This window comes from Ictalurus furcatus, chromosome 12 (assembly GCF_023375685.1).
Source record: "Ictalurus furcatus strain D&B chromosome 12, Billie_1.0, whole genome shotgun sequence".
NCBI lineage: Eukaryota > Metazoa > Chordata > Actinopteri > Siluriformes > Ictaluridae > Ictalurus > Ictalurus furcatus.
Window position 1 is genome coordinate 21,638,810 of NC_071266.1, and position 10,019 is coordinate 21,648,828.

Sequence of the window (10,019 nt, forward strand, 5' to 3'; positions counted from 1 at the left end):
TCCACTGCTTCCTTTTTTTTTGTCTTCTTCTCTAAAATAGTGAACAGGAAGTAGCTGTTTGTTGGTTCAGAAGGAAGCAGAGCTGCAGGAGACTGCCACAGCATGACTCTATTTTCATCACAATTCATGCCACTGACATATTTTTGGGGTGCAAACATGTCTTCAAAGGGACCACATACCGGTCTCAATAAATCCAATCTGTACGTGGGGGGGTGAGAATAAACGCCACCAACTGATAATCACATTAGACATGATTAGTCTCGTACAAGTGGATCTGTCATGACATAACTAAAATTGAATTACGTGATGATTGCAGATAGCGTGTTTTGACGTCAACTTGACATTTTTAACGTGTCCCAGTTAAACGCTTAATCGTAACGGCTGCTTACTAAAGCATATAGATAGCATAACTAACGGTTCCATGACAGTGATAGTGTGTGGCTGGTACAATAGCACACTTTGTGTAACAGTCATTAAAACTCTTTTTAAGGGATGTGATGGAAGGGAGGGAGGCAACAATTCAGCATGCAGGGTCTTTAGCTGGCCTTAAACAAGCCTGGCTTTGTGAAGCTGCCGACTTTGATGTGAATGAGGTGCAGTGGCTGTCAGGAGCACATCTTCACTCTCTTCAGTAATGATGAAAACACAGCATGCTTCTCATACATTTTAATCATCTAATGACTATGATTGTACAAGACGGGTGGAACAGCAAACCCAGACCTTCAAGCTGACCTGTTAAATTTGTAGGTAAATGTTTCTTTCAAGTCATTTTTGTTAGAAAATGCTTTCCCCCTTTTTTTCCTTTACAAAGAAAGACATGATTTTTCTTGATTTAATACCCCTCCCCCGCCCCCCCCAGAAACACTAACAGTATGTTACGATACTATACCAGCTGAAGTATCATGATACCATGCGATATTGTGTTAATTCATCAATCAAATCTACAAACTGAACCAAATTCATCGAAAAACATATAAAACATTTTATACTTATTATTAATGAGAATGAATAACTGACTGTTGGAAAATACTCAAGAACAAGCAACTAATTCAGTGTGCCACATATTTCATCTATTGTTCCCAAGAGCAATGAAATCAATTGTCCTCAGAGTACTAAGAATGAACAAATCATTAGGAATAAATACCTGAATTTGTAAATGAACTCCAAGAAAAATGGCGAATCTTAGCTAGCTTACTATTAAGCACGGCTAATTTTAGTATTTACACACAGCATTTAGCGTAATGCTAGCTCGCTTACTAGCAATCAGGAACTTTTTAAAGATAAAGGTAGAGAATTTAGATTAAATGAAGAGAGTCACTAACCTTTGTGTATTCTGCAAAAGCAGTGGGAGGTGTCATTTTAGCAAAATTGCTGCACATACAACATTACTTACAGTACTACTGTACTGACGATACTACTGTTTAAAAAATACAGTGGCTTTAGTGAAGCTTTAGTATCACGGTACGACCATAGTACCGGTATAGTGTGCAACCCTACACTAGGGCGATGTCACAAATCACATGCTACTATAGAACGTTTCTAAATAGTATACGCTATAAAATCACTTTTATACCCTTTAGTACGTACTCTTTAGCGGCTGATAACATTTACATCAAGTGCAAATGTTGTTAGTGTTCACTCTGAACATTTGGTGGAAAATGATGTCACCATCCCACAACCACTAGAGAACTACTTTTATGGATATGGTACGGGTTAGCTGTCATTAGCTGTTCAGTTTCGTGCTGTTCGGTGGAAAAAGTTATTGAAAATTGGAAAAACATCTCTTGTTTTTTTCCCCTAATCTTCAGCTATTCAATCTGTGCCCACTGTAGCATCAGATTCCTGTTCTTGGCTGACAGGAGTGGAACGTGATGTGGTTTTCTGCTGTTGTAGCCCATCCACCTCAATGTTCAATATGTTGTGCATTCTTGAATGCTTTTCTGCTCACTACGGCTGTAAAGAGTGGTTATTTGAATTACTGTAACCTTCCTGTCAGCTAAAATCAGTCTCAGTTTTCCTCTCTGACCTCTTTTCCACTCACAGGATGGTTTCTTGTTTTTCACACCATTCTGTATAAACTGTAGAGACTCTATCGCATGAAAGTCAGCTCATCTGGCTCCAACAACCATGCAACAGTCAAAGTCACTGTGATCTAAATTTTTCCCCCCATTCTGACACCCCCCCCCCTTACTTAAAAGACCTGTGGCACTGATTGTGCTGAAACGAGCATATTCAAAATAGCAATGAACCAAATATTCAGTAAGGAAAATGAGACCACACACATTTACATATCTAGCCCCTACTTTCTTCCTGCTTTGGATTGGTGTTTACAGAACTGTTAGAGATTTACAAGCCTGCCGAGTCTGTATGAAGCAGGCCTTGTGTCTTAAACACGCCATAATTACATCGCTGGAGTCTCAGAATCTCTGGAATTCCCCAGGAATGACGAGCATTTGCAAAAGTACATGAGTGGACACAGCCCAAGGCTGAAATGCCTGGAGGGATACTATCCAGAGCATTCAATCTGAAACCGTGCTTTAAATGTTAGTATAGTAGTATTACAAATCAGTCTCTAGAGCGCTAGAATTTTAAAACCTCCAATCACTTAAAACACTCCAGTTTATATACCTGAGAGATTAGCCCACCCTGGCCATATCCTTTATCTCTACTCTCTCTCTCTCTCTTTCCCTTTCTCTCTCTTTCTCTCTCTCTAGTATGTAAGAGAGAGATGCAGCGCCCTTTGTTAGACTCTCCAATGAGCCACGATCTCCTGCGCCCAGTGTATCTACTATAGCCTCACAAACAGGCACAAACTCATTTATCAGCCCAACCCTCCTTTCACTCAGTCTCTCTCTCGCTCGGCCATTTCTTAAATAAATTCAATTTTTCATTGCTTTCATTTAATTTCCTATTCATCAATTTTTTCTCTCTGTTTTTTCCCCTTCTTCTGTACCCCCGCCCCCCCGCCCCCCCCCCCCCCCCCCACACACACTTCTTCATCATCTTTCTCATTTAACCCTTGAGCATGTCACCCTCCCCCTCCAGTTGGTGTCGAGTGTGTACTCTAATGCAAGGGATATAGCAGAATGCTGATTGAAGTGTGTGCAGTGTGCAAGAAGGCATTAGGACATTGTGTAGTGATAGAGTAGTGCATTAATGGCGGTCCTGGGATAGGGCCAGGCCGTGGTCAATATGTGCAATGCTGAGTCAATAACACTAGTCTCTGTGTTTGGGGTGAACAATAGGAAGGGTGTTTGTGTGGTGGGGAATGGGGGAGGGGATGAGTAACGACCCGACAGCTGGGATAGTCTCACACATACACATACTCACCCACACCCACGCGCTGAGCTACAACCGAGTTTATGTCCGTGTGTGATTTGCAGAAAGGTGTGTGCAGGTTTACCAGGTTGGAAAATTTGGGGGAAAACACACACACACACACACACACGAAACTGAAACTAGCCTAAAAATTGGCCCAAAAAGTCCCCCAAAATAGTGATAATATAGTTAATTCAAACACAAGTAAATGTTTTACTCACCTGGCTTAAGTGCATGAACATCATTCATTTCTCTCATTGTTTCCAATACTAGAAAAACAAAAAATCGCCACCTGTAACCTTTTCCCAAAACCAGCAACCCTGGTCGTGTGACTAACATGAAAGACGTGACACTAAAATATCATAACATGAGAAAAAATTTTTTCGGTTCAGCTTAGTCCTTTGCTGAACAATATATACATATGATTTTTTTTTAATGGAATGCGGGTGTAAAATGTTGTGAAATGTTTCTTTACGATTTATTCAACCACTTAATTTTTTTATAATTTATTTCATAATTCTGCTTTACATGAGCTCATAAACATAAACGTTCACCATTTCATTGTTTATCAATGTGAGCAAAGGGTGTGACAAAAAAAATCTCAACATAATAACGTGAACAAAATGCTTTCCTTGCCTCGTTGAACTCTACAATGAAGATGTCATGGTACTAAATCTAGATTGGATTTTTGCCCAGTGATGGTGATTAAGGTTTTTTTTTTTTTTTTTTTGCTCAGACAAAAGCATCCTAAACCTCCCTAAATTCCCCCACAGCCTACATCACAATGGGGGGAACCCAAACTGGGCTGCACCCTGCCAATCGGATATTGTGAACGCTTTTGTCCATTGAGAATTCAGCCAATCAGAATCGGCCATGCCAGTAAACGCTGAGCAACCGGGGGAGGAATGACGAGATGACCCTGCGTTCTCGTGAGGGGTCAAGGCTGATTCATGTTACCACTCACCATGCAACTCTGCCAAATCGTATTATTCAACTCTTAATACCAGGGGAAGGAAAACTAACACGAAACATCAAAATAAGCAAAGATACTGTTTCGGGGGAATGGAAATCATAGAGAAATGATACTAAGAATGGAAAAATGATCATTTGCCGTGAACAATCTTGGAACGTGACTGGTTTCCCTCCTCTAACACACCTGAAATCAAAACAGACTTTTTACATCTTGTTAACTCATATCTTAGATAGTTTAAATGTGCATGATTCATATATAGTAATTACTTAAAAGTCAAAATAATAATTCATTCAAATGCAGTGATTTTTTCAGATTTTCCTGTGTGTATATGGCCTCTGATTTTTGACTGTTGCTGTCGAATTGCTGTCAGGACAGCAATATAATAAAATGGAGTTACGAAATAACTGAATTTTGGGAGAAAAATCACTCCTGAAGTGCCACCTTCTATGCATCTTCATACTATAAATTCCCATTTCTCTCTCTCTCTCTCTCTCTCTCCACCAGTGACTGAGTTTTTGCACCCACCACCTCCCCATTTTCAACAATCGCTCAAAGCAATTTAGTTTTGGGCGTTGCGTCCTCACTCAAACCCATCATTTCCCATTTGTAATGCGTCAGAGTGTTTGTGGGGTTGAGCACAAATGTTGGCCTCTGTGTTTCTCTGTTCCAGGCTCTACATACAGGCTTAAATAATTATGGCCTCACTACTGGGACAAAATTTTTAAACACTTTTCCTGCTAAATCTCTGCCTACTCTAGTGAGTGTGCTTGTATTTTGCAGGAGCTGAGCAGTAATTCATGACTGACTTCAGGTTAGCATCTAGATCTGACTCCAAGTTTGGGCAACCCAATGAAATGCCAGTAAATAAAATCCTTGTTCAAATATGATCTTCACTCAGAAATAAATCATGTGCGAAAGAAAAGACAATCCCATTTCCATTTCATGTTGCCTTTACCCTCAGTAAGAGGCCTGATAATCTGATAATGAATTGAGTTTAGATCCAGAGCAAGAGGTTTGTTCCAGCATTAGGATTTATTAGCAGTAGTCGAAAAATAAAGACCACTTGATCACTAGAGCAAGAAATTTGTCTCTCACTTGAAGAGCCTGTGGAGCTTCTGGAGCAAGGAAAGTTCAGTGATCACAATCAAACAACAGTTCCTACTGTATTCTGTTTATTTATTTATTTTTAATCATAACTAGATGTTTTTTGTTGGCCAGATGTTTAGAATGGATTTACTGGAACGAAGGTGCTATTATGCTTTGCATCAGTTCAGCATAATTCAATAGCCCAGTTGCCCACGTTGTAAATAAACACTCTCTGCTTTTAGGTCCATGGTGATGCACAGTAAGTTGGCAGGAGAATATTCATGGCTAACCCAGACCTATATTCCACTATGTGTGGAATGAGCAGAGTTAATGTCTTTTTTTAACTGGAAGATTCCCCACAACTCACATACTCACCCTTCCAGTTCAAGCACAGCCACCAGGGGATTTCCAATAAGCCTGTTGCGTAATGACCAGGTGAGGCAGTGCAAGAGAAACCAAAAGGTGCAAACGCTCAGTTGCACACCTGTTATGAATTTTAGCTCCAGCACTTTGAATTTAAAATAAGCCAATATCTCTGAAGTGCAGAATGTCTGTATTATTAGAGCATATGTACATGTATATTACACAAACCATATAGCCCTTTTAATACACAGTCCCCACTTTTCAGATAAAGGAACAATTGCCAAATGTGTGTCAGTGCATCATCACTTCATGTACAAAAAAAAAGTTTTGCATGAAATCGAGATGTGGTATGCAAACCAGTAGTCTGTTGAAGTCGCCAGTCATGCTGGTGAGTTACATAAAAACAAACAATTCTAGCAGACTACAGAGAGCCAGTAATGGATAAAAAAAAGAAGAAAAACAACCGACAAAGCAAGAATACGAGGACCTACAACGTTAGGGACTCCCATAAATACAACAGCATGACCTCATACATAGAGTTCCACACAAGATTCAAACCACTGCTAAGCCTCAAAAAGAGGACATCAGGGGAAAAAAGTAGAAATTTTGTTCTTGACTGGCCAGATACCACTAAATCCAACTGAGAATGCTGTTTACTTATTAAAGACTAGCATGAACGAGAACAAATCTGCCCAAACAAGCAGGAATTAAAAATAGTAGAACTATAGGTCTGGCTGAGCATCACCAGGAAAGATACCTGTAGATGTTTATGCAGGAGATTAGCAACCGAGCATTAACCCTGGTAATGTATGTGATGCCATTTATCAAGTTACTTACTATATAAGGAAGGAACCATTTCCTATATAATTTAACCAATGTAGATGTAAGCATTCTTTACTTTAACCTCAAAGCCGTTACTTTGTTGTGCTACAGAGCCAATAAAGCAAAAATGGTGTTACTGTTCGCTTACTTACAGACTACATTGTACACTTATACGGTCCATGATAAACGTGCAAATTGTAGTGTACTATTAGCTTGTGGTGTGAAATAATAATATGTAGTACATAAATATATTATTGAGTAATATCAAAATCATGGTAGTGCAGATATAGAAACCGAAAGCAGTGAAAAAGTATGGCCATGTTTTCAGAATCCACAGTGTGTGTCTCTCCTGGCTCTAAACAGAGATTTGACCTAGGTGCATTTCAGGTCAGCTTTCAGGTCCTACACGATGTGCAGACAGATAGAGAGAGAGAGAGAGAGAGAGAGAGGGAGTGAAAGAGAGAGAAAGAGGTTGGAGATGACAGATCACTCAGAACCACACTCAGCTGTGCCAGTATTCATAAATCATAGATGGCCCTCAGACATGCCGCCATCTTAATCTCTAATGATCATCCCAGTTAGCTGTCTCCACTTCTCTCCCACTCAGTGCTGCACTGATGCACAGTTTAAAAAGTCTTTGTTTTCCTTCTATATCTCTTCTTGATCCAGGTCCATAAATCTGTTTTAATTGAGCAAGCTTTTCAAAGAATAATACACATAATGGGAAGGGATGCTGTCGTAGCTTAATACATCAACCAAGGTGAGGAAGTCATGAGCAGTGTTTTTTTTTTCTTTTTTCATTTTACAATTCATTCATTTTCATTCCCTTTTCTTGCTTAGGTTGGATCCAGGATGAAAAGTTCAGCCCAGTCATCTGTCTCAAGAGGAACAGATTACACTCATCTTGGGAATGCCTCAGATATTCCCAAGCCAACTATAGGCTTACCTCTTCAATTTGTCCCCCCCCCCCCCCCCCCAACAACCAGTGGTCATGAGAACATCCTAGAGTAACTGCCATGACACTTAGCGACAACCCTCCAGCCTCAACAATTGAGGACTTGCACATGGTCCATTGAGACTCTATGTCCCGGACATCACTCAGTAATAAGCATAAGTTCTTTTGGAGGTGGGGGTTAAATTTATCTCTCACTGAAGCTTCTGCTTGTTTCTCCCAAGAAGGGTCTGGTGGGTTTACCTGGTAAATCTACCTGGTGCCTTGTTGAAGAAATCCAAATCACCACCAGGTGGTGATCAGTTGACAGCATCGCCCCTCTCTTTACCTGGGCCTCCAAAACATAGGTCCTCAATACTGAGGATACATTCATCAAATAGACCACTGATCTTTGGCCAAAGGTGCTCTGGAACCAAGTACACTCATTAGCAACTTTGTGTTCTAACCTTGTGTTGTTATTGACAATTGCTTGCACAGAAGTCTAATTAAATTTGACCATTATGTTTCAGATTCAGAAGGCCATTCCTCCCAATCATGTGTCTCCAACAATCTTGGCCACTCTGAACATTTTTCCAACAGTTTTCCTTCCTGAGGCACAAAAACTCATAGAGGCAGCCATCTTGTCCAATGGGGAAAAACTGCAACCTGTTACCTGAAGGACTGGACTGAGCATCCCCACACCAGCTTGAGGCCAGTCGAAATTCCAGAGTAGGAGAAAGACCTCCCTGGATTGGTGGTCCCTGATTGCAAAGGTCCATCTAAGACTTCCCATTACAGCTGGTGAGCCCACAAGATGAGTCTGACCGGGGAGGCCTGGTCACCAGATGCTCAGCTCCAGACACCCCCCAGGACTAGTTTCAAAGGTGGGTCCTGGGAACCCTAATCAGGGCAAGATACACATAGTCTTTTTTGTACATTTCATGGGGGCCTTTAGGATCACTCTGTATCTGTCCTTTCCCCTTAGATCTTTTCACCAAGTTTGGCCTTACTGGGAGCAAGCACCCAGTGATATAGCCATGATATTCATGGAAGTACACAAGTCACATGTTTAAAGTACTGCAAGACCTGCATAAGTAGAATACAGTACAATATGAATATAATGCAATCATACAAATTCATATCAGCAAATTATGAGGTCTCTTTACAACAATATGTATGTTGAATATTGTACGATGTAGGATAACGTAAATATAGGCAGTTTTTCGCAACCTATTTTGGCAAAAATTTGTGTCATTGTTAAGATAGAAAAATGGTATTTCTTTGCTGTTGTATGTCTTTGCTATTTTTGTTTTCTCCTTGCTCTATTTCTACAAAGGTGCCAATGCCTCTAACATAAGGCAGTGAGATTTAAGAGAGCTCAGTTTTGGTCCTCACGCTCTACCAGTTGCTTGTATGACATGAAGTAAAAGAGAATTTATAATCAAGAGGAGCATGAGGAAGAGGCAGTGAGGGAATGGGAGGAGGGGCCGGGAAGACGTGGAGGAGAAAACGTTGACCTAATTCTGTACATATAGCAGCGGCACTATTGTACTAGACAACATTCTCTCCCTTCTTCTCTCTCTTATAAATTTAACAGCTGAAAGTAGACTTCTCAGGGCTTGAGACCTCTGGCTGTTATTCCGTCTGAGTCTCTTCCTATCAGGCTTTAAACATCATTGTCATTGTTGCTGTCTTACATGCAGCATCAAAGCTTTTCCAAGACACACAGACACAAGCAAACTGTGCATAGTAAATTAGGCCACACAACTGAGATGAAAACATGCTATGCCAATATTCTGTCCAACAAAAGCACACTGTAGCCTCTCCAAAGCGAGAGGAATATAACACAAAAATGTCTTTTCACCAATGCAACAAGCCCTCGAAATGGCCAACAGTTTTCATAATTCTGTATAATAAGGGGTTATAAATGCTGACCATCCATGTGAGCAGAGGAAAGTTCTTCAGTAGCTGATGAGCCAAGTATGTAAGAGCCAAAGAAAGAGCTCCAAAAACAAATCTTCCTTAGTATGCACTTTTTGCAGAATAGAAAAGCTAAACGTTCCAATATACAAAACAGTTCTCTAGAAAAGTGTTTCCACCAAAAATCCTGAATCATCTCCAGTGTTCCAGGATAAATGACTGTATATTCCCATATTTTTAGATGATAGGACGAGCGGGATACATTTATTGAATCAACACATAACGTCCGTGACGGATTTTGGCTTTTGTTTTGGCGTATGATGGACATGGTGGATTTTGATTGGTTTGGCTTTGGCATATTATGTACATGGTGGATTTTGACATAGACAATGGAATTTGGCTTGGGTGTAGTTTTCCAAATCAAAAGGCAGGAAGCACAGTTTCTCCAACTTGCTACCCATGCAGTAATTCAGCAGACTGACAGATAATCAAGCCAATTTTAAAACATAACATTTCCCTTTAAAGAAGAGACTTTAAAGAGAGAGGAGAACTCTGTCATTGTGGTTAACCTTGACATAACATACAGAGTCCAGAAACCAAATGCTT